General features: G+C 31.0%; 2 protein-coding genes across 2 annotated transcripts in view; one reads left to right on the forward strand and one right to left on the reverse strand.

The window, feature by feature from the left end:
• The window catches only part of LOC129961013 (circumsporozoite protein-like), a 290038-nt gene that overhangs the window by 75369 nt on the left and 188472 nt on the right, over positions 1 to 26197 (reverse strand). The gene's annotated exons all lie outside the window — the stretch shown is intronic.
• The window catches only part of LOC129961012 (uncharacterized), a 34742-nt gene continuing 31724 nt past the window's right edge, over positions 23180 to 26197 (forward strand). Inside the window, exon 1 of the mRNA XM_056074803.1 lies at positions 23180 to 23465. The gene's annotated coding sequence lies outside the window, so the exon portion shown is untranslated. The remainder of the gene's footprint in view (positions 23466 to 26197) is intronic.

Below are 26197 nucleotides of genomic sequence, written 5' to 3' on the forward strand. Positions count from 1 at the left end.
TTTAAGTCAAACCTATTTTCTTATTTCGCTAAATCGTTTTTTTTTCTTGTGTGGGAAAAACGTCTCAGATAACTTCCGAAATCAAGAATTTTATTTCAGTCTTAAGCAATGGAAAAGTAGTGATTTCATAGCTTACAAGATTTCTAGATTCTCTCTCTTTCTACTCTTAAGCATAAGGAATTTTTATTTCACGATCAGATTCATATCAAATTTATCGTGTACATAAATTATTTAAGACGTTTTCATAAATTCGAAAGCTACAAAAAAGCAATTAGCTATTCATTGCTTATTTATTGTTTATTAAGGAAAATAGCTAATTGCTTATTTTCATAAGCAATTAGCTATTCTCCTTATTTTGAAACTTAAAAAAAAATCTCTAGCTATCCATTTATGATTCATTCTTATAAAAAAATTTACTATCATGACTCGTATAGTTAAAAGTTTGCAAATAGAAATGTATGATTCAATTATTTGATTGAAATCACTACTATTATATGAAATTAGCTTAACTTAATTATTTAAAAAGAATTCAAAAATGTTATTTTAAAATAAAATGGAAACAATGAGTTAGTATATTGCATCTAAAAAAGTAAAATTAAAAATTCAGCAATTAACTTTATAAATTGGACATATTTTGAATTCTTAAGAAATTTATATATGTTCTGGAGTTCAATGAAATCATGTACTAATTATGTACTTACCATGTACTAATTATGTACTTACTTACTAATTAATCAGTTTCAAATATTGGGCAGTAATTTAATGATTATTTACTGTAAGAATTTTAATAAATTGAAGCAATTTGTTAAATAGAGTTTAACTCCTGGTAAGAACTCGTTTTCAAGCGTAACGCTAATATTGTGTGTGTGCTGGGAAGGGGGGAATATACTTTCATTTTTGGTCATTCTGATTCGAATTTATATTGAAATAAACTCATTACAGCCTAACATTTCAGCAAAAATATCCAATTAATAGCTCCTTATTCTATCCACACTTTTTCTATTATATAAAAACTTCCTTTTTATTTGGCTCATAATTTCTATACTAAGAACTTTTATTATTAATGGAATTTATTTCTAATTTCAAATTCAGTTTAGTTTATAGCAATTCTAAACAATCCATTAAACATTTCAAAATTCTAACAGATTTTTTTTTTCGCTGATTGAAAAGAATGTTTGGAAAATAAGACCTTCAGAGTCCATTTGTTTTAGTCCAATTTCACATTCAGTCTACTTTGTCAATTCACCACTCCTATGATTCACTTCTATTATGAAAATATATTTGTCTTTGCTTAATTAAGCAAAAAAGTATTTTCAAATATTCATGGCTTGCTTTTCTAAGTCTGAAACGATATTTGCATTAAGAACCTAGCAATTTGAATTTCGGAATTAATTGAGGTAACAAAAAATATACAAAATGAAAGGAATGTACAAAAGGAAAATTAATAGCTAAATATCAAAATGAAATAAAAATATTCATTTTTGTTTCCAAGAAGTTTTATTTTTTGTTCTGAGGAATAAGAGTAAAAAAAAAAAAAATATTTCGTTTAAAATTCAGTTAATTTATTTCACAAATATGGACACTCTGGTGGTGGCACCCAGGGTACTTGCCCTACCTGCCCCAACCTGCTTACGCCACTGTATATTGCCTGAAATCAACAACGGTTGTATTAATCGTAAAATTAAATTTCAATTAAATTAAATGAATCAAATTAAAATTAAATTAGTTAAATTAAAATTTTATTAATTAAATTAACATTAAATTAATTAAATTAAAATATATTAATTGAATTAACATTAAATTACTTAAATTAAAATTTATTAATTAAATTGGCATTGAATTAATTAAATAAAATTAAACTAATTTCCTGATTTGTCGCGGTTAAGATGTAAATAATATAATGGATTACGTAACAAATATTTTTACTCATTTTTGTTCAGTTTAAGTTTATCAACATTAAAACTCGTCTCGGTATTGTCACATGTCTTTATTTGATTATAGGAAACTGAAAGAACTGAATAGTAAGGATTTTAATTCTTAATTAAAGAGAAAATAAATAGAAAAACATTTTAAGAAATATTTTTAAAAATATTTCAAGTTTCTTCTTTTATAAATTAGTTTCTTAGTAAGAAAGTCGATTATAAGAAGAATATCATTTCAATAATTTTCTTTTTTAAATACGAGAGAACGATAGACGGATCTGGAAATAACATATTTTACGTGGCCGCAACTTTCCACCGTAGCAATTTGCAACGCGAGTGGACAGAAGTTGGTTTCTTTTCTAAAAATAATTAAGTATTCTTTGCGGTTTAATTAAGACAGGCGCACTTATTGAATTATAACTCTGATTATTAAAAATGACAGGAATGAGATTGTTATTCTTTCTTGCGCATGAAGACGCAAAAGTTCTTCAAAATTAAAAGAAAAAAAAACATTTTATTCCTTTGACATGTTTTAATATTTCATACAATTTTACTCTGCTTTTTTTTGTCATCATTTATTTTTGTTATTTCTTTTATTGCCATTTCAAAACAAGTATTTCAATGCTATTTAATATTTATTTTCTTGTCCTCCCAAATTCTTGATTTCATTTTTTGTTAACATTTATTATTATAATTTCTATTATTAAGAGAATGTATTTGAGAATGCTTATTTTACTTTTTATGATAGAAAAAATATGAGTATATTAAATTTAGGACAGCAATATAATTTGTGGTACACTTTTATTTTTCTATATTAGGTATAATACTCTTTCTCTACGTTTTAATTTATTCTTTTTGGAGCCAAACGAGATAATGGTTTTGAAGGATTACCTTAAACCATCTCAAAAAGCGGTATCTTTTAAAATATTTTAGAGGAACAAATTTATTTTGCTGCTCTATCCCTCCGTGTTGTTAACAGGAAACAAACACCATTAAGTACTTTAGGACAAAAATATGAGACACTGTTTAATCCAGTTGTTTATTCAAAATTTAAATGGAATGTAAAATGAATAAGCTGGAGATTAAAGAGCATGTTTTCCGTCTTTTTTAGTAAAATAAGTTGCCTTTTTTTAAAACTTAATTGTAAAAGATGAGGAAAAAAAATGTATTTATTAAGAACAATTTTTCAATTTTTGTAAATAATATGTTATATTGATTTTAAATTATTTACGTTTATTTTTGACATTTACTAATCAATTCTAATATACTTGATGTTGCTAGAGATCAAAATATTTTTATGTCTTTTACAGATAAAAAATAACTACATAATTGTCATGAAACACTCACTTAAGACACAGTAGGTAAGTAAAGTTTTAAATGATTAAATTATTACGAAGGCCTCAATTATTACATCATAGCAACTGTTGTTTAGTACGGTGTGCAAATGTCATATGAAAAAAAGTTAATATGTGTATAATAATAGTGCATGATATTTATTATAATGATGTAATAATAATAATAATAATAATGATATAATGCATGCAAATACACGCATTTTTTTGAGTATGCAATGATTTAATATAAATAATTTATTTACATAAAATATCATAGCCTAAAAAATTTATCTTATCGTCTGATACTTTTAATTTTAATTAAAGAGAAAGTATCATTTGTATCAAATGATTTTTAAATCTCATAACTTATTAGAAAAATTACAGGCAATATAAGTTGATTTTTAAGAACAACCCAAAACTAATTTTTTCCCTCAGTTAATAATGAAAGAAAGAATGATGCAAAATTTGATTAACTATTTCGAGAGGCTAAGCTTAAATGATTAAAAATATCCACAATGTTTTCATTCGATAGGAATAGCAATACTAAAAATGTAAGGAAAATTTTTGATAAACTAAAAATTAACTATTTAATGCGACTTAGTCTTTTTATTTTATAATTCATAGTTTTTATGAAGAAAATTTCAGCTGTCTGTTCTTTACTATGCAAACTATTTATGAGTTTTGCCTGAGTTTATATATAGATAACGGATCGGCTTGTGTTTAGGAACTGCGGAATTATAGTACCCCCTCCTCCCTAACTTTTTTCAGTGAATAAATTTAATCGCCTGTTCATTTGGTTTTGCATGCGATACTTAAATCCATCAACAGTTTAACTTTAAGTTTTAAATTTCATTTTCACCTGTTCAAATGAAGAGGAATCTTAAGCCTTTCAGATGCTCATTTTTCTTTTCTTTTTTTTCAATGGAGCATTAATTAAAAAAGGATAATTAATGTCTCTAACGCGGCATCATTGATGTAAGAAAACAGGGTATTAAGTACTTTTCCCAAGTAAATTTTTTCCCCATACGATAAAATCTGAAAATACATTATAAATAAAAATGAAGAAATAATTAATAATGCATAAAAAATCCATTATTATTATTATTTTGATAATTACATGATTAGAATTTTTTTACTGATTTTTTCTTACAAATACTGAAGAATTTGAAAGGAGATGTTCTCAAAACTTACTCAATTCCCAACATTATTCAGTACTAGTGCCACCTGTTGTATTATCCACTCAGGTAAAATGTAATTTTAACTGAGAGTCAGTCATACAGGCAATAAAGAAAACGATCTTTGATCTTTTCGCTTGAAGTGAAACCAGAAAAATAGATTTCATTTCAAATAGATTTTAGTAACAATATTAAATAATATTATCTTTAGACCTACAGATACATTATCTTCAGCTTATAATTTTCGATAAATTATTTCAATGTTCAACCACAATTCCCTAAATTCTTATAATCAACAGTAAGGAAAAATAGAAAAATAATTGAGAAAATTTATTTTAAAGCTATTTTAAATAAAAAAAAACATTAGTGATTTTTTTTATTAAAAATTTTTTTCATGAAGTCAAAAATGTGATAAAAATTTTTTATTAAGTCATTCTTAAACTATTTGAAGATGTACTAATCTAGATGGGTTGTTACCATGTTCTAATATCTCATTAATTAACGAAAGTAGTCAGAAAATTTCATGTACGCTGGCACAGTACATACACAGACAGACACACACACACACACACACACACACACACACACACACACATATATATATATATATATATATATATATATATATATATAAGCATATTTTATGTGAAGCAGAAGGCAAGTTTGAAGACAGTGAAGAGACATTTTACATTTTTAAATTCATTTTAATCCATCAAAGGAAAGCAATTTATTTGCAAACATGCGCGGACAGAACAAGTCCACAAAAGCGCGGAACAAAAAGCAGAATTAAGGAAAGTAAGTAACCAGAAGTAAGGGGACCGAAACTAATGTGGTACCGCGTGTGCGGCCACGTGTCAATACAAGACGCGTGCTGACCTCTGTCAAGGACAACGAAGCCACGTGGAACTTAGGGCGCATTATTTTTACGAAGCTTCGGTTGAATTAATTAAACAGAAAGTGGAATTGGATCAAGAAATAAGAGAATGAAATTACTACGGGCTAAATTAAGATAAAGCTTTGGAGATTAATTTGGTTTAACCCTTTAAAGGGGCATTTTTTTTCTTGTCATATTATGTTAAAATATCTTTAGGCTTGAAATTAGAATAAGAAAAGGGATTCATTTAGCTTATTAGATAAATGTAATTTGATTAATTAATTAATTTGGTTAATTAATTAATAATTAAGTATCAAATCAAGACACGTCATTTTGTGTAAAATAAAGAACTAAAGCATTTAAGTTTCTGTCTTTCTAAAAAAAATTGCCAGAACTTATGTCAACCTACATAAATTCATACGAAGATTGATAAATTTGGTGAGAAGCATACTTACCACGGCCCTAGAAAGGGTTAAATTACGACTTTAAAAATTACGACTTTAAAATATCATTACACACACACACACACATATATATATATATATATATATATATATATATATATATATATATATATATATATATATATATATATATATATATATATATATAACGGAAGTAGTCAGAAAATTTCATGTACGCTGGCAGAGTACACACACAGACACATACATACATACATACATATATATATATATATATATATATATATATATATATATATATATATATATATATATGTGTGTGTGTGTGTGTGTGTGTGTGTGTGTGTGTGTGTGATGATATTTTAACTCTAATTTCAATTTAATTAATTTTCAAGATTTTATCTTAATTTAGCCCATAGTAACTTCATTCTAAAATATTCTCTTATTTCGTGATCCAACTCCACTGTCTCTACTTAATTAATTCAAGAGAAGATATATCAAATAGTTGAATCAGCTAAAATCTAACTTTCCCACACCGCGCGTGAAGAGATAAAATAGCGCTGATCAGGCAAATTCTTTTTGAAAATCTCCCTGTGTTTCCCCTACCTTGTCCACGCGTATAACGAAAATCCCTATTGAAATCTCATAATACATTAGCACAGTAAAGAAATGTTTTTCCTATCAAAATCATAGGTTATATAAGACCAGGGATAAAATGTCCAAGAGCTTTTTCCTCATTCTTTTCTGTGTCGCTCTGTGTGCTCATCGCTTGTACATATGCTTGCTTCTTCAAAATGAAATGAAACGACGTCACAAAAATTAAAAGTATCTTCACTGTCTTCAAACTGCATCATGCTTCCCAACAAATAATGTTACATATATATATATATATATATATGCAAGAATATTTTATGTGAAGCAGAAGGCAAGTGTGTGTATATATATATATATATATATATATATATATATATATATATATATATATATATATATATACACACACACAGCTACACACATTACACTTTAGATGTAAATATATAATTACATTAGCAATTTTATTTCCTTGCAGTGAGATTTTCTATATTCGTAATGCTCACGAACTCTTCAATTGAAACTAATTATAGGAATTTGATTATAACAATTAGTGATCCATCAATAGAAAAAAATGCAATGCCGATTAAAAATAGAAAAAAAATGCTGAAAGAAAATATTACCTATAACCTTCATTTTGATCGGCAAAGAGAGAATATAATGAATCGCAAGCGTAAACATCACGTTATCGAAGCACACATATAAGATAATAAATGTTGTAGACTTTAGTCACTTTAAGTATAGAAAAAAAAAAAAAAAAAAAAACTGTCTGTGTTGTTAAACATCAAAACAGAAACTGGGATTACGCTTCCCATAATGACACAGACCAAACGGGTGGGGATGTTTTTAACTCTATTCAGCATTACAAAGTGATCGATTATTTATACTGATTGATATTAATTTTAAAAAAATACCCATTGTTTAAGCCATGTAGAAATTATCACTATTTAATTTGCAGCACCTCCACGGTGATGATACGCTAACCCCCAATGCATTTTGCAAAACTTACATTCCGCTTTTTTTTTTTTTTTTTTTCAACTTTCACATTCTTTAAAATCTCATTTATTCGTTATGAAAATTGAATGAAAACATTGCAGGTGTGAGTGGACCTCTATTGTTTCTTGGAAAACCAATATTTTTAGATACAACCTCCATTGTCGGCATTTCAATGAATAAAACATAGTCCCAATCTTAGTATGTCCAAGAAAAGTATATTTGATTTCAAAAACTGGATTTCTGTAATGTGTTTTGGGTCGTCATATCATCAGTAGCAGTAAGTATCACCGCATATCACCAGTATCTCTTATCGGTTAAGTAGCAACAAATGGTTTGCCTAAACATTATTATCACGCCGCCAATATTCACGTAACTGTTCTGGTCCACGGCCAAAAGGATGTGAAGTGAAGAGAGAGAGACATTGCTGTGAGGGAGACTTCTCGTTTTTGTATTCAACCTGCCACCACTGAATGAATCAGTATCGACAGCATTACTAATCAGCATTGCGGGAGACTAGTAGAGAACGAAAATAAGTCTGTCTTGGTGAGATCCCCAAATGGAAACTCAGAGATAAGAATTTTAAACTGAACTCTTAATTGTTCACTCGTATGTAGAGGGCACTTATTTATTTGGGATAATACAAATAAATTCGTGTTGCCGAACAAGGTATGTCAAGGTTCACGACGTTATTGTTCTACTAACCACAATGAGGTCTGAAAATAGCTCGCTTGGCATTTGCTATTTATATCATCTTGCACTTAATGTACATAATTATAATTTCCAGGCTCCCTAGAGTTTGAAAAATCCAAGATGCCTTTCCTGGCATTAGTACTTGTATTTTCGAATTTATTTTATTATTTGAAAAAACACTATTTAGATTACTTTTAACTATCAAGCGACGTCTGTATGAGACTGACCAGTAACTAGCTTAGCGGCGTTTCTGAATTTTCACCCATTGACTGAACAATCCTGATGTTACGAAATTTCCGGGTTCGTTTGGATAGTGGGAGTTATATGGTGTGGAGAACGCTCACTCACCAGGCGGCAGTAGAAAATAAAACAACGACGTTTATTTACACGAAGGCACACAGGACAGCAAAGACGACAACTATATACAGCACAGAAGACGATTATCTTCAGCCGAGACGTGCAGCATACAACCAGACTCTACTGCAGACAGAAGCGCACAACTTAATTCAGCACTAGCTTGACTCCGTCGCTGCTCCGCTTATCTCTGGAAGACCAGTTCTTCACCGTCGATTCCGACTACTCCCTTCTCTGTCGCTTTCGACTATTCTCGCACTCCACTGGTTCACGACTACTCCCCGCAGCTGCGGCTGCTTCCTTTTATAGGTCTCATGAGGCAGGGCTAGAAGCCTCTCAACCAATCAGGAACGTTCGAGGCGTAACTCGGTTCCTACTGGACGGATCGGGAAAATTCTCGATGTTTCGGGTATAATCTATTTTGGCATCAAAGTCGCCAAATTCGTCGCCAAGTCGCCAAATGGTCACCAAGTTTGTCGCCAAGCTCTGGGACCTCCTATGGAACCAACTATGCTGGGAAGCAGCATCACAGGTTCGTCACACTGATAATTCAGTTTTGCTGTTATCAGTGAATAATGAGATTTTTCGGATGGGAAGCAAAATTCCACTAACTAAAATTCCTTTTTAAAAAAATTCCATCAATTTCTTTTCCTTAAAAAAATTTTCCTTTTAAATTTATAAAAGGCGCAAAATGTAAGGTAGCTTTTTATGTGGCAATTCAAATTACCGAAATTATACTCAGTATCAATTTTTTAAATATTAATGCTAGTTAGTTTGAACGATCATAAAAAGTGTTTGTAGTACGTAGTTATTTTAATATGAAAAATGTAGTGTAATTTTTAAATACTATTGTTTAATTTTTAGATACTCTTATAAAACTTATGAAATAAAATGGACGCCAGCGAACTAATTGAATACGAAAGATTTAATTACCAAGTATAAGGATGGAAATATCATAAAATGGAAAAATGGTTATTATGAAAAGGGAAAGTTTCATTTCTTTTGGTTTTTTAATTATACAGAAACTGTTATAAGTAGGTTACTTTTAAGACGCCTGTTCAATATAACGGTAATCACGACACGACTTCCAGAAAAATTTTGCAATTTTTCCCCGATCAAGATTTCTAGAATTCAAAAAAATCCCCTTCATTCAAAAGTTTTACGGCTAAAAATTCCCTTTTTCGATTAAAATTAAATTCTGCCATTTTTTTAAAAAAATATTTTGTATATTTACAAAACTGATAAAGGCCATTTCCTCGTTTTTATAAATGATCTTAATAAAACAAGGATAAAAAATATATGGTAAAAGGGCGAAAAAACAAATATTCAATTATTAATAGTTGTTTATATTTAATTATAATTAATCAAACATTTACATAATATTAAAATTATAAATTTTAAAACTTCATATTTCGACAATCCAGCTCAATATTTAAAGTAAACTGAATTTTATTTAAGCGCTGAGTTTCTAAAGCTCTTAAGGACTTTTTCTTTTATTTTCAAATACATAACTAAATGCTTTAAATATAACGCAACTGTTGAAGAAGGGTCAACTATAATTCTTTTTGCAAAAACGTAGGGATAAAAAAAAATGATAATCATTGATTTTGAAACAAAGATAAATATAGGAATGATGGAGATATTCCTTTTCTAAACAATTCTTAATGATAACCTGGTTTCTACTGAGAAGAAAATATTAAAGAAATTAATAATTAAAAGCCCAACATCAGCATTGTTTTCAAGTTTTCTACAAAAAATGTGTCAAAAGATAATTATAACCTCTATCATTAAAATGACTGGCGATTATTATATGCAAAATATTTTATCTTCAAATATTCGTTAAAAAATTAAAATCACCAAAATCAAATATATAAATAATGATGATGTCTAATATCATCATTATTAACAAGAAATTTCGTCTTTAAACAAAACAACAACAAAAATTAAATATTATAATGTATATAACAATTTACCTTTTTTTTTTTTTTTTTTTGTCTTTTCTAAGTTTCTTAAGCAACCAATGAAATCTAAATATTTCACTTGTGGTACTAATATGAACAAATCTGGATATATTTTTTCAAAACATCTCAGCATCACCCTCAAAAATACTGAACAAGATTATACTTGGATTATTACTAACTAGCCGCCTTTGGCAACCAGCCGGTTCGCCAATCTTAATGTTCGTTAAAATTTTAATAATTAAATATTTTATGCAATTTCTACTTTAATAGCTTCTTCATCAAAATATTTTAAAACTTCAAATTTTGATTATCATATAGTTCATTCATAATATTATAAAGGCCTTCAGTCATAACGTAATATGTATCTCTCTCATTTTCTGTCAGCACCCGTAGAATTTATGCTTTAAATTAAAGTGGAAAGAATTTATCTTCAATTAATATAATAATATTTTTTACTGAAACAAAGCATTTTTTTATAATCTGATTACTGAAAATAGAGTCACTCAGCGTTTAAACTTTATGGGCACTAAAGAATATCTTTTTTAATTTATGTAATATCTCAAGAGTTGGTCAACAAAATTTTCTTAGATTCATTATGAGCAGATCGATTAATTAACAATGTTTAAATTTAAATGCATCAAACACTAAGAAAATAAAACGAATCGTTTAAAATAAACGGTTGAAAACAGGTTTTAAAAAAACTTCTTAAAAAACGAAGTACTTAAAACTATAAGCATATACAAAAAATATATAACTAACATAAATACAATTTACTTACAAAAGCATGCAACTAACCCAAAAATAATTTAAATCATCCATTGATAACGTTGTCATGGCAACAATCAGAACAGAATGCGCATGCGTGAATTTTCTTCGCCGGTTACGTAACGCAAATACGTGATTTTTTCTACGCCAGTTGGGGTAACGCTATGCGGATTAGAAATTTTTAATTTCCTTTATTCTGTTTTATTTTAATTCAAAAGTACTTCAGAATGAATCTGAAACATGGATTAATTAACAATGTTTAATTTTAAATGCATCAAACATTAAGAAAATAAACAGAATCGTTTGAAATAATCCGCCGTAAAATGTTAACCCTAGCCTTATTACTGTTGGGAGAAAAATAAAATAAAGCCTTTCTCGTTTGGCGCTGGGGATAGTGGAAGATTTTTTTGGCGGAAAAGTTGGCGGTGGAGAAAATGGAAGATTTTTTTGGCGGGAAAGTTAGTTTTTAATTAATAATTAAAATTCTAATAAAAAATTCGAAAAAAGAAATCCCAGGTGCACATTCCCAACCTCCAAGGTATACATGTACCAAATTTGGTAGCTGTATGTGAAACGGTCTGGCCTGTAGAGCGCCAACACACACACACACACACACACACACACACACATTGAGCTTTATTATAAGTATAGATATAGATATAGATAATAACGAAGTTATTGAATTCCTCCAAAACCATAAAATTGAGGAAATTGATTAGAAACTTATGACTTCTGAGAGCTGTTCCCAAGAATCCATTAGACAAATTGCAAGATGTTTTAATGAACTTATTATCAAGAATTACTTATTATCAGAAATGTTTATCTCTCTTACTTATTGGAAAGATATTACTACCTACTACGTATAAAGTGATTTTATTTTTATACAAGATAATATTTCATAAAAATTAAAAGGCACCCTTTAGAAAAATAGCAACATCTTTAGATTGGCTTACACGTTTCTGCACTTCTTTGAAAAGACTTTGAATGATCTCATTATATTTAAAATTAGCATGGTACCGCACACTTTTAATTTGATGATCATACTCAGAAATATTTTTTTCCCATTGTTTCGAACAACCTTCATTTGCTCATCACATTTTTTCTCTTCCCAGTGTTTTGTTCAGTTTAGTTATACACTAGGGCTATTTTGGGACGAACATCGAAATTTTGATCCGCGATCAGATGTCGAGGACGACACTTGAGCTGGCACCCTCCTCTCCACACCACGCCGCACCAGCGGGAGGGCGATTGATCCGGATAAGTTTAAAGCGGCGGTACCACGACCGGTCCGGATGGCAGGCGGGCCACGCGTTCCCCTTTCGACCCCTCTTGCGGTTTTCTGGGGTGCTCTGATGCCTGTCTAGTTTACCGACAATTTGTCGGTGAACTGGACAAACATCGAAGCACCCCAGAAAACCGCAAGAGTGGTTGAAAGGGGAACGCGTGGCCCGCCTGCCATTTGGACCGATCATGGGACAGCCGCTTAACGTGTACCAGACGCTTATCCGACGGTTCTTCTGTGTAATCGAGTTACGAATCTGAAACCCTCCGGTTCCGAGGCCGAGACCTTACCACCAGGTCACTACGGCTCTCTCTTCCTTGTGTTCAGTAACATGGTTAAGATTTCACTAATAATGATACTTTACATAGAATAGCTCAAAACTAATCAATATTGATAAGTGATAATCAATATCCAGAAATATTTAGTTAATTAATTAAAATACAGAACATTTATGTTTATGATAAATCAAACGAATTTAAATGTATAGTTCATGGCCATAATTTTTCCAGCTCTATTTTTTCGAAATTTAGTAAAAACACTATTATAAATCAATTTATGAAAATTAATAAAACATGCAACAATATACTTTCTGATAAAATTCAAATCTACCACTTAAGAAATAACTAGAATATTTGTTATATTACTGTCTCAAACTATGAAACTTTAATTGATTCCTGTAAAAATGCTAGTAAAGAACTGCTATTTAGATCGATGTTGGTGCATTTATGTTGTTGCAGAAGGGTCTTTTAAATCAATGCGGTTTAATTTGCATCTTTTTGTCGTTTTTTGGTAGTTCCAATGAATAATAGCTTTCTCTGAATGAATTTGTGGTTAATCACTCTTTTAAATCAATGAGCCCAGCAAGAGTGAGGATTCCAGTGACTCAAAGTCCAGAACCGTTTTTCGTGGATGCAATCAGAATGTATTCATCTTTTCCGTCAGGGAAATTACAGGAGGGGGGACGCTTACTGAGCTGTAATTGAAATGAGTTGCCAGTTTTTAGCTCCCTGTGGCTGTCGTTTATGGTTTGAGGGAAGGATTCGCTTAATTTACACATGCGTGTTTCGACGATTTTAGATGCATTTTTTTGTTTACATTTTATCGTTGCTAAAGAATTAAGAGAAAATTTTAAAAATAAAATAAAATAAATTAACTGAACGTAAAACATTACTATCTTTGAATTCCCTTCGTATACTTCGAACTGTATTTTCAAAAGTGTATTTTCTTTCTTATTAAGCATGGAAACATGGAAGCATTTGATGATAAAAATAAAGTTGGTATTTGAAGTTCGTTTTTTAGAAATAGTGTTTTTTTTTTATACTTTATATAAAGTATATGAAAATTATCATGAAATCTTCAATGAATGGAAAACTATTTTAGAAACAAAAATCTTGAAAATGCAAGCTTATTTTAATTAGTAAAATAAAATTTGACATGGAAAAAAAAACGAGGTATTTATAGGATTTAATAGCATCATAAGTATTTTGATGTGGTTGGACATAAGTATTAATCGCAAATGGTATTGAAGGACCAAAAGGAAACCAATATTCATAAGTGTTCATAATCAAGCAAACGCCAAAAAGTCACAAAATCTTTCATTCAAAGCTGAAGATTCATTTCGCATCAGTAAGAAAGAATATTGAGAAAGAATGTGATAACTTTTGGTACAGAGAAATATATTGAAGAATGAATATGATAACTTTTGGTACAGAGAAATGTATTAAAGAATGAATATGATAATAGTTAGTACAGAGAAATATTTACTGGCCACAATATTTTTATGTAGATTGCTTGTCATTTATATATTGAAAGACATCAATGCTAATAATGTTATCGAAGACACATCTGATGAAACAACATATTAAAAGTAGTAGATTTCCAGATATTACTTTAAAGAAAAGGATTAAAATTGGAATGTGGAATATTTTATTAGATTTCTAAGTTATCCAGATGATTTAAATCATGGGCGAGTGAGTTGAAAACGCCATAGTGTACTTTCACAAAACCCTTCTTTAAAGTCAAAATATCTTTCTATGTATTTGTCTACAATTACTTTAATTTCTTGTTAACAAAATCTTATGCCATTCTATTCAGATATAATAATGTTGCTATACACGTAAAACACTGAAAAGGCTGTTTGAGGAAAATTGAAGAGTTAAGGAAAATTCGGCAACGAATGAATCTTCCTCAACTCCCTCAACAACATGGATGGGGTAACATCTAAGAGATCATATATACCTTATTCTAGCGTAAATTTTGATTTTTTTAGAGGAGGGAAACTATTTTTGCTCTTGATTGAAGGTATCGAATTTAAATTCAATTTTACTTTCATGTGAAGGCCAGACCGAGCTGTTTTTGAACTTATTTTGTCCTTTATCCGTTTGCAGTAATTGAATATTTTTTTGAATACTTTTTGAAAGCCATTTAAAATTAATTTATAAATCATCAGTTATATCCCTTAAAGGGATTGCCCAGGTATATTTTGACAACATTTATGTTTATGTCAATAAATATGCATATTTTACTATTGAACTGCATATTGTTACAAACCTGTAATTTTGCTTCCCAGTACGACTAGGGTCATCGTAAGAAAGACAGGATGTACGATCTGTCCTGTGCGTGCTAAACGTCAATGAACTCAGAGCTTGGCGACTAACTTGGCGATCATTTGGCGAGTTGGTGATGAATTTGGCGAGTTGGCGATGAATTTGGCGACTTTGGCGACAAAATGGATTATACTGGAAAGTTCGAGAAGTTTCACGATCCATCCAGTAGGAACCGAGATACACCCAGAGACGTCCTGATTGGTCTGAAGGTTCTAACCCCGCCTCTCGGAACTATAAAAGACGGGAACTCTGAAGCTGCGAAGAAGAAAGGGGTGTCCTCGACCAAAAATGAAACTGATTGTCGAATCATTCGATGATGTAGAAAATCTCCTAAACAGCGATATTCTCACACCTCACATTTGTAAATATTTACTAACGGCTATTCCTTTTATAGATGAATTGGATAATGACACTCCCCAACCAAGTGAGAAAGCAAGGGAACTTATAAAAAGGACCATGGAAGCAAAAACCATCCTGGAGCAACTTGAAGTTCCGGGTAAGTGACAGAATAACTTGAATGATAATGATAATGTAGTGACTAACCCCCACCCCCTAATTTAACTAATAGCACCTCTGACCTGGTCAATGAGGAAAAAATCCAAACAACAGAGGAAAAAGAAAAATCTGAAGAAGGTTTCAAAACCCAACGAGCTAGGAAAAATAAAAAGCGCCCAAGTGTCAATTTAAAAAAATAGCAGCTGACCCACCCCCAGGTATCCAACTTAAAAATAAATATGAAGAACTGGGAAAGAGCCTAGACGAATTAAAAGAAAAAACTCATGATGTACAGAAAATCCCCCCCCCCCATAGTTTAAAAAAAAGGGACAACTATAAAGTAATTTTCCAAAGAATTAATACCCATAAAATCAATATCACAGCCAAACCCAATGGAGAGAATTTCCACATTTATTGTGAAACTCTGGACGATCAAAAGAAGCTAATTAACTACCTCAACGAACAAAATTTGGAATACTTCGTCATTTCTGTCCAAACTGAAAAACCAATTAAAGTAGTAATTAAAGGCCTACCAATTGACACCACCTGTGAGGAAATTGAAGAAGAACTAAAAAATAAAGGTTACAATATTTCTTAAGTCAACCAGAAGATTTAAAACAAAAGCCCTTCTCCCAATCTACCAAGTTCACCTAACTTAAATCAGCAAATATAGCCAAAATTTATGAAGAAAAGACTATATTATACATGAGAGTAAAAATTGAAAAATTCATTAGAAGGACAATAGGTCAATGTTATAAGTGCCAATCATTTGTTCATACTAGCTCAACTGCAAGATGCAAACAAACTTCCACGTATCACTTCCACTATCCAAACGAACTCGGAAATTTCGTAACAATTGGTGTCAGGAGTGGGATAGTGGTCAACAGTGTATGGTGAAAACGAGATCTCAGGCTACGATGGCTGATAGCGGTAATGGTGTTACTGGCTCTGTTGGCTGAGATGAAGAAATCTATGGAAGCTGGACAAGAGGAGATGAAGAAATCTATGGAAGCTGGACAAGAGGAGATGAAGAAATCTATGGAAGCTGGACAAGAGGAGATGAAGAAATCTATGGAAGCTGGACAAGAGAAGATGAAGAAAAGGCAAAATGAGATGAAGCAAGGACAAAAAAGAATGGATCAGGAGATGCGATCCGGTCAAGAAAGAATGGAGCAGATGACAGCCGGATTGGAGAAGAAATTGGAATCCGGACTAAAGAAACTTTTGGAAGAAATGAAAGCCAGGAGGAGTGAATTACAGAAAGATCTTTCGTCGATGAAGGAAGCTTTAGAAGACCAAGTTAATAAAATCGAAGACGTCCAAGTTATTACAGAAGAAATTGAAGGAAGCAGCGAGAGCCAAGTGGAAGAAAAGACTGAAGATCGAATGGAGACCGGTGTCACCGAAAAGGAGCTTAGCCATCCGGAGGATGAACCGAAGTTTAATAAGGAAAGGCACGAACGGGGAGAATGTCAAATAATTGCGGAACTGAAACAGTCTTCTCCGATGAGTCCCCTGAAGTGGAATCGAAAGTGCAGGCACTTGAGGAGGGAGAAGATGGACTTTCTTCGGACAGGTCTGTTGGTGGCGACCCGTGCTCGATGCCTATGGATGCAAGAGTTAATGCGACCCTGTTTGGATTGGATTCGTCCCAAAGATTAAAGGGACTACCTCTCTGCAAGCCTCTTGGTATCTCCTTGCATACTGACATGGAAGAAGACTACGTGGCTGGAATCGCTGATCCCTGTAGTCAGGGTCTCAATTTCCTTCAAGAATTCATCCTTGCTGTGAATCTTCATAGAAGTGTGATGCAAATAGGAGCCAAGGAATCTCCTGTGAATCCGGACATGTTACGTCGTCGCAGAAGGACCCTTCCAGCAAAAACAGATGCGCTTTTCAGAAGATCCTGTGTGGAGGACGTCGGACAATTCTCGAGTGTCGAGAATAGAGCGGAAGAGGTGGACGTATTCCCGTGAAGGCTTTGGCGATGAAGGCGAATACCTGCCTTTCAAGTGGACTCCGGAAGGCACTGTTAGACAATCCTGATATTCGGTTGGCTTGATGGAGGAAGTTCAAAGTAACCAACCGACCTTCCTGGCTAGAGTTCGTTTCGGAGAGTCCTGTTGCGATACCAAGTTTGGCTCCATGGGACATCCTGGATTTTAAGGAGCGGAATCAAGTCTGGTTGTACAATCCGAAACGACGAAGAGGTCCGAGTCAAAATCATTGAGAAGGTTCGGATGGATCTTTAGTCCCCGCCAAATTAATAAACGATGTCATCTTCGAAAGATCGGAAGTCGCCTAAAGCATCATCATCACATCATTCGGAAGCTTACGCCAGCTGTTGGATTGAAGTAGGACTGCCGGGGCGTCAGTCTTTGAAGAGGGAGCAATGTTACAAACCTGTAATTTTGCTTCCCAGTACAACTAGTGTCATCGTAAGAAAGACAGGATGTATGATCTGTCCTGTGCGTGCTAAGCGTTAATGAACTCAGAGCTTGGCGACTAACTTGGCTATCATTTGGCGAGTTGGCGATGAATTTGGCGACTTTGGCGACAAAATGGATTATACTGGAAAGTTCGAGAAGTTTCACGATCCATCCAGTAGGAACCGAGATACACCCAGAGACGTCCTGATTGGTCTGAAGATTCTAGCCCCTCCTCCCGGAACTATAAAAGACGGGCACTCTGAAGCTGCGAAGAATTCTGACCTTAAAATTAAAAGACTCCCTAAGACTTATAATTTAACTCACTTTAAAACAAACTCTAGAAATAATAAATACCTATAATAGAAATACCCTGACCTATGTCTGTTTTTCTCGTATACCTAATATCACCCAAGCCATAAAATTCCATCATAAGTTAATATCAAACTAAATTCAAACCCCTGCAAAACACACTACACGCAAGCAGCCAATATGAAAGAAGAGCAGTTCAACCACCCTTCACCCTACCCCTCACCACATCAAGAGCAGAAAGTCGATTAAGATGAAGAGAAAGTCGATTAAGAAGAAGCTAGAGACGAGCTCCGGATTCGCCTGCATGGAACAATGGGTTATCCACCAGGCAGAAGGAATCGTTTCCAACTTCACCCTCTCCCACACGTCTCTTACAAGTTGATGCTGATTGGTCACCGCTGAATCTTTCACATCTTCACCATCTGAGAAAGTTCAGCTAATGTCAGTTTATCAGAAGCAATGGTTTAGTCAACAACTGCAAGGTTTGGAGGTAGCCCAATTCGGGCGGGAACTCCGTTAACCGTTGTCATCTAGCTGCGAAGAAGAAAGGGGTGTAAGTAAAGTCGTGTGAGAAGTAGCGAGTCGGCAGCTAAAGCGAGAAGTTCAGCCGTTGGAGAGACGGTAGAGCGAAGCTCCCAGGAACCCCTCTCCTGCTGGATTCTGTCTATCCGCTTCGTGTGCTGCTGTCTACTGAAGTGTGCTACTGTCGTCTACTGTGTTCGTCTCTGCTGTACATAGTTGTCGTTTGTGTACTCGTCGTCTTGGTGCTGTCCTGTCTTCGTGTAAATAAACGTCGTTGTTTTTTTTTTACTGCCGCCTAATGATTGAGCGTTCTCCACACCATATCACCTCCACTATCCAAACGAACCTGGAAATTTCGTAACAATATCTAACAAATTAGCTGTTAATTTTAAACAGTTGATTATGAACAGCCTATAACTGATTATAAACAGTTGATTACAAACAGCCTATTACTGATTATAAACAGTTGATTACAAACAACCTATTACTGATTATAAACAGTTGATTATGAACAGCCTATTATGACTTAAAATTGCGTCTTGTAGCCTTGTGTATGTGTAGAGCTCTTTAGCTTCTATGTTTTTTTTTTTCAATGGCTATTTTTTTAAAGCGGTCTGTCTTCCAAAGCTTGCTTTGGCTTTAAATAAAATGCTTCATATATATTTTCTGTCATTGATATTAACATAAAAATTTAATTCTGACAATAATTTCGCTCATAAAGTAACAAGAAGTGAATGGAACCAAATTTTCTCTAATTATATAATAGTTTCGAGTTAAATAAGCATAACTAAATGAACAAGAAAAATATAAAGTATGCGCCTAGATGGCAGTCTGAATATACATAGAATGAATGTGAAAATGTGTAGAACTGGCTGAAGATATGGGCGTATGCAAAAATGAATGCAGATGTTTGGATCTAATCCAGTTATCCTTTACATAACTTCGATTATTTTACTTTCTAATTATATAGAATGTAATTTATTTTCTGAAATATCTATTAACTTTATAGAATTATCGACTGAGGTTATTAATTAGGTTAAGATTAATTTTATTTCAAAATTAAAATTCTTTTCAGCTGTGTCCATAATATGATAAAAAATTTTCAATAATGTTTAAAATAAAGTAAACAGCGGATAGGGAATTACTGTTCCATAAATATTAATAATTATGAATATTAATAATTTTTAATATATAAATATTAATAATTTTTGAGTTATTATTCCATAAATATTAATAACTACGACAGATCTGGATTTCTCAATTCATTAAAACGAATAGAAATATTAAACTAAATTTTTTGAGTGTATATGAATACATCCTGTTAAATTTTAATTATTTTTTTAATAATTCAGATGGATGCTCTCTTTTTTTTAAGATTATTCATTTTCTGAACCATTTAAAAGTCATTGATTCATCATTCATTCATTCATCAAAATCATTTCAAAATTCACTTGATTATGTTACATTACTTGATAGTCAGCCTGTTTGAAGTTTCTGTTTTCTATTTATAAAGTTCTAATTTTTTTCTTCTATCTTTCAAAAATTATGTTTCAATTGCATTTATAATTTAGTTCTGAAACTATTTTGTTCGGTAATGTAAGTTCAAACTAACCCTATTTTATTTACACTTATGAATTGTCAGTTTTGAATAATCCATCGAAAGATGAAAATAAAGTAATAAATATTTTAAACGACCTGCAAATGATAAATTTCATCAGTTTAATTTAATTGTTTTTGTAATGATAAGAGAAACGCAGCTGATCGTCGAAAACTGCTATTTATACAAGGAATTAACTTTAACTTAAGTAAATTAATAAATATAATAATTTATAAAGTGTATATGGGAATTCAATACTCCGAAATTAATATAATTACTCATAACAGTACATAAACAGTGATTTTCACTACTGATGTCTACGTTTAATAGTTTCATATCTAATATGTTTCTTTCCAAAGTCAGTTGAAAGATATTCCGCAAACATTGTATCGTTGTTGATAATACAAAGTTCAAATGTCTCAAACAGTGGTTCAAATGAACTTGGCAGGAAAAAGGTCTATGATCGCTTAACTGTTACATTTTATCACCAGTCGATTCAACTCGTTACATAAACAGTTGCGTAATGAAGGTAAACTGCGCCCGGAATAGAATGCGATTTTTTTTCGCCATCATTCGCTATCATTAGCATAGCGAAAGTTGATGGCGCCCGAAGTAATATGATATTACTTTTCGTCCCTTCACTTTATTTTAATTCAAAAATTTGCATAAGTCCAAGTCACTCCTTAAACCTTGCTGCCTACAACCTCTGGTTGTTAATCACTATGTAAAAGAAAAAAAAAAATAGATTAGAGTGGGATGATTTTTTTTTTCTTGTCGATATATCGTGGAAAAGTTGCAAAATGGTGGGAGATGGGGAAAAAAGATTTAATATAAAATTGTTTGATATCTTCCGTTTAAAAATTATTAAAAAATAGAGAAAATTATTATTATTATTTTTTAAAGTTTCTCCCTATCTGCTTATTATAGCATTTGCTAAACATAAAATGTATTTACCTTTTTAAGAGCAATAAAATTTATTTTTTAAAAAACTCTGTCTGCAACTTCTGATTGCCGATTCCCTGCAAAATAAATAAAAATATGAGAGATTATTTCATTACATTTTTTTAACTTCTAATCGATGCTGTAATCGTCACGCATCATCTTGTTGATGAATTACAATAATTTAATGTATAACTCAGCATAAGATTATATAGATTCAAACAAAATATAAACTTTATTTATTCCCTTAATTTATGAACTCATTGCAAAAGTAAGCAGAACTAGAATGTCACGTGTTAGCGAAGAATGAATGGCAAGAATACAAAAATCAATATAAATTAAGAGAAATTTTAAAGAAATCACTTCAACTATTAAAACATCTGAGGTGTTTAAATGTTTGTATTACTCCTTTTTTTCTCCGCTTGGTTATTGGAAATTTGATTTATGGTTCATTATAATTTGGGCATTACGTATCTAAACTCCTTATATCAATCAAAAACACTCAATAAGGATTTAAAGTAACTGAAATGTTTTAGCTATCATAAAATAAATAAAAGTAATTGAAGAATTGGCTCCGTTATCTTGATACATTGGCTCTTTCAATGATTAACAATAGCAAATAAAATACTTAAATGGTACTAAAAGGCGGGAAAAAACCCTTTTCTGAAAATGTTTATGTCACAGTTATTAAATATTATAGCTAGGTTATATATCACAGAATGGATGAATATAAGGTATATTACTCGCCTACTGTAAATACTATGTCGAACGCGACGCTAGACAACAAAAAACAATTCAGAGAACGGGGTTGGCAACAGATTTTAAAAGCTGATTAAGTCACTAGCAAACGATAAAGGCAAGCGATAGTCATTTTGGACTATCCCGAACGGCTGAAAAATAATTTAATATATAATTTTCTTTAACTGGAAAGTCGATTCTTTCATCGAATTCCGGGTTTTTCTTCTTCATTGAGAAATCCCTGTCCGAAAACGATTATAAAAAATATTTTTTGAGGGTGTAAGAGGGATCCACCACTCTATATTTATATTTAGGATGTCAAATTCCAATGGATCAGAAAAATTGAAAAGATTTGGGGAATTGAGTTCAGAAATGACGGTTTTACCTTGAATGCCTCGAGTTCCCCATTAATCAGACTTCCCAGGACGATTAAGAAAGAGTAAAATATCATTCAAAACACCGAAATCATATTAAGACGTTTCAGGAGTTGAAATGTTTTTTTAAATGTCTCTGAATTTTTGTTACCTTTTGTTTTCTTCTATTCATTCTTTATTAAAAAAAAAGAAAATTAAATAAAGTTCCTATATTTATTTTACAGTGTCCTACCATAAGCAAAAATAAATGAAATAAAATAAATTAATAAATAAAGGAAGTTGATACATTTTTTGACCCAAATAATTTTATGTTATGGATACACATCGGTCTACCATAATTCATTGATAAGGTGGTGCTTGAACATTTAGAGTAATGGTTAGGAGCTAAAAGTATACTGAAATAATTTCACGTATTTTTTGTTTATCATGAAGGCAATGTGCAATCGGAAAATAGAGAGCAATTTTTATGAAAGAAATTTTATTACTCTTAAGAGGTAGAGTACTCAGTAGATAATTATATAAAAAGATAGTTAATTTTATGAATTCTTTTTCTTATTGTATTTCTAAACATTTTTCAATTTTTCCGCGGTATAGCGACACGGACATTTTTTAACCACGACGTTCAAACGAAGGTCGCGCCTTGGCACATCTCATAATTCTTTTACAATAGAGAACACTTTTGCGAGTAACGAATCAGAAAAATTGGGCGATAAAGTAAACATTGTGATTAAGCTTGGCGAAACAGTTTATTTGCATTTGCAACCCTAGACCCGCTCTTCAATCTTTTGTGGTAATGACCTCAAAGTTTCCCTCCTGCCTCTCTTTCTTCCGCTAGTGAAACATTCTTAGCGTGGAATTTGGAGCGTACATATGTAAGGGAAACTTTCTTTGTGACTATGCTGCAGCATGTTTCTGATGACGTAACATGTCCGCAAGCATGACCATAACATACCAATAGGAACTGAACCATCTTAGTCTAATGACAATTAATATAATGTGAGGCTCCTAGAAAAATGTTTTCAGCAAACACATTCTGAAGCCCTACTTTTCGAAAGAAATGTTTTTTCCTGACCCCCCAAAATAAATTAAGGTAAGTGTATCAATTTCATGAATTTTAAGTTTTATTATTTTGTTATTTTAGTATTTTAAAAGTGATTTGCTATGATTTGTTTAGTTTTCGAATATCACTACGATACAGAAGGGAAACGCATACGGAATTGCAGCAGTTTTTATAAAAGAAATTCAGCGAAATTTTGCTTTCTCAAGACTGAAAATTAGATTTTTACGAAAAAGTCGAAAATAAGCCAGAGTATTGGTTGAATATTATGCACTGTTTTATTAAAACTAATTTCTTGTTTTTGTTGTTTTTTAAAGCCATAGAAAATTTCAGTTCTGGTTAGTATGGTTATTCTTATTATGGTTTTTTTTTTTTATGTGTGTTAGTATAATTATATATTTTTATTTTAGTTTCTTTAAGATGATTTTTCTTTATTAACTCTGGCTGCTTTTTGTCATTATAGATCAACAAATGGTTTTGTAATATACAAATCCTTTTTTATATTGTATAAATTCTTTTTGTTTTGTTTGATTTCAATTGCTCTTCACATAATTCAAAAACATCGATGTAATAAATTACTAAACCCATCACTTGCATTGTTTTATTCCTTGTAAATTTAAAAAATAATTAATGAAAATGATTTCGATTTGATCTTTTTGTTTCTCGACAATATTAATAAAAATTTACTTTTTAAAAAAAAATATGCGATTGTTCTGGTAAGTGCTGCTAATTCAACCTAAAAACATTTTAACCCATACATATTGCTTGTAAATTCTGGGTGCATTAGGATATAAATTTCCAAAAGAAACAAATGTGAAACCATTTTGTCTCCTCTTTTCAATTATTCTTTTTTGTCTTCTGTTTTCATCCATTTATTCCTTTTCTCTAAAATTGTGTCCACAAAATTTATTGCAGCTTACTTGTGGATAAAAAAAGTTTGCTTTAAACATCGTATCCTCATTTCTATAATTCTTTTCTTTCAGCATATTTTAACTACATTTATTGGAGATACTCTTTCATGAAATGCATGATGTTTTAAAACACATCCATTGCTTTTCAGTCTACTGTTAAAAAAAAATAAAATTTTATGGCGAAATTAATCTGCCATTTCTATCGCAAATGGCTTCCCATAATAAATGATAGTTTTCCTATGTTGAAAATAAGCCGTTTTAAGACGAACCAGTTTAATTGGATAAAATAAATAAAACCTTTTTCTAATTTTTGGTTATTGTTTTGGAATAAATTATATATAACCTTAGATTTTGTTAGATTTTATTTTATAAAGTATATATCTATGTAGATATATATTTATATTTTGATTATTAAAAATGAAGAAAAAAAGGGTAAGTCCATTTTCCTATTTCTTTCTCCGATTATTATGTATATTCAATTATCGATTTTTATGGTTATTAAAGTTTTTGGAGGAAACGAAAGGAAAATCAAAAAGTTTGTACTGATTAAGAACGGCAGTGAAGTATTGAAATTATTACGTTTAGAGCATATTTGTTATTTCTCTAAAATTTTGCTATTCATGCATTTGCATAAAGCTGTCGTTATCAAAAGATAAGAATAGTGTTTCACAAATAAGTATCTTACTGATAAAAATGTATTTTTTTATTACTCTTATCTTGACAGATATAGTGATAAAAAGGAGTTTTGATGTCCTAGTCATTGTTTTTCAATTGTATTTGCATAATATTTTGTTTCCAACCACATTAGTTTGTATCAATTTGTTTCCAATGCTTTCGACTTTGAATATCATACAATTTCTTACAGGGATATTTGAATTCTTATATCTATTGTTTGTTTACGATAGTTTCACGTATTATTTTCATTTACATTCATAAAATTGTTTTTTTTTGTTTGAATTTAAGAATTCTTCAGACAGTTTTCTAAATATATAAATTAAAATTTACTAAATTCAGAACAAATTATAAATAACAAAATTAATTTTTAAAATTTTGGATAAAATTTATTTTATTTTGGTATTTATTTTTAACTATGCCATTTGATAATAACTGTATTAAATGTTAAAAGTTTAAAACACTTTCCAATCGCACAGATATCGTAATGCTCTCACTTGGTAATTCAGTATCAAACAGAAGTTCAACCTTATATTTTCCGAAATATTTAATCATTAAAAACTGGTTAAAAAATATATTTTAGCCACAAAATATTCAGTAGCAACTTCTCCAAGTTAAAAAAATAGCTATAAAAATTTTTTCCCAGAAAATCAGCACTAACAAAATTTTTCACTTAAAAAATTATACAATATTGAATTCTTTTTTTTTTTCATAAATTTGATTCTTTAACATAAATGACAGCCTGGAAACATGCACGTTATTTAACTTTTACATTCTATAGTTCGAAATATCCATGACTTCTTTGTAGAACTGGATCCGAAACAGGTTATGTAAAAATGCATATGCATCGATCCGTCAACAACTTATCTACATTAAAAAAAAAAAAAAAATGCATTCCCTTTAGTACACAGCTTAACGAACAGAAACGCTGTCAAATAAAAATCATTCTTGTCATACATTTATTTTGTTTTTTTATAACTAATTTTTATAATTTCATTTGCATTATAAAGGATTTAGCTCAGAAGCAACATTAGTTTGTCTAGTTCCTTTAGAGGTTATTGAACCTCATACCGTAAATAAGGAAGATACTTTGTGTGAAGCATCGATAGGAAAAAAGATTTAGATACCTTTTCAGCCGCAGTTATCTTATTTATTTTATTGTACAGGATGTTTATAAATAAA

Source organism: Argiope bruennichi, chromosome X2, assembly GCF_947563725.1.
Source record: "Argiope bruennichi chromosome X2, qqArgBrue1.1, whole genome shotgun sequence".
NCBI lineage: Eukaryota > Metazoa > Arthropoda > Arachnida > Araneae > Araneidae > Argiope > Argiope bruennichi.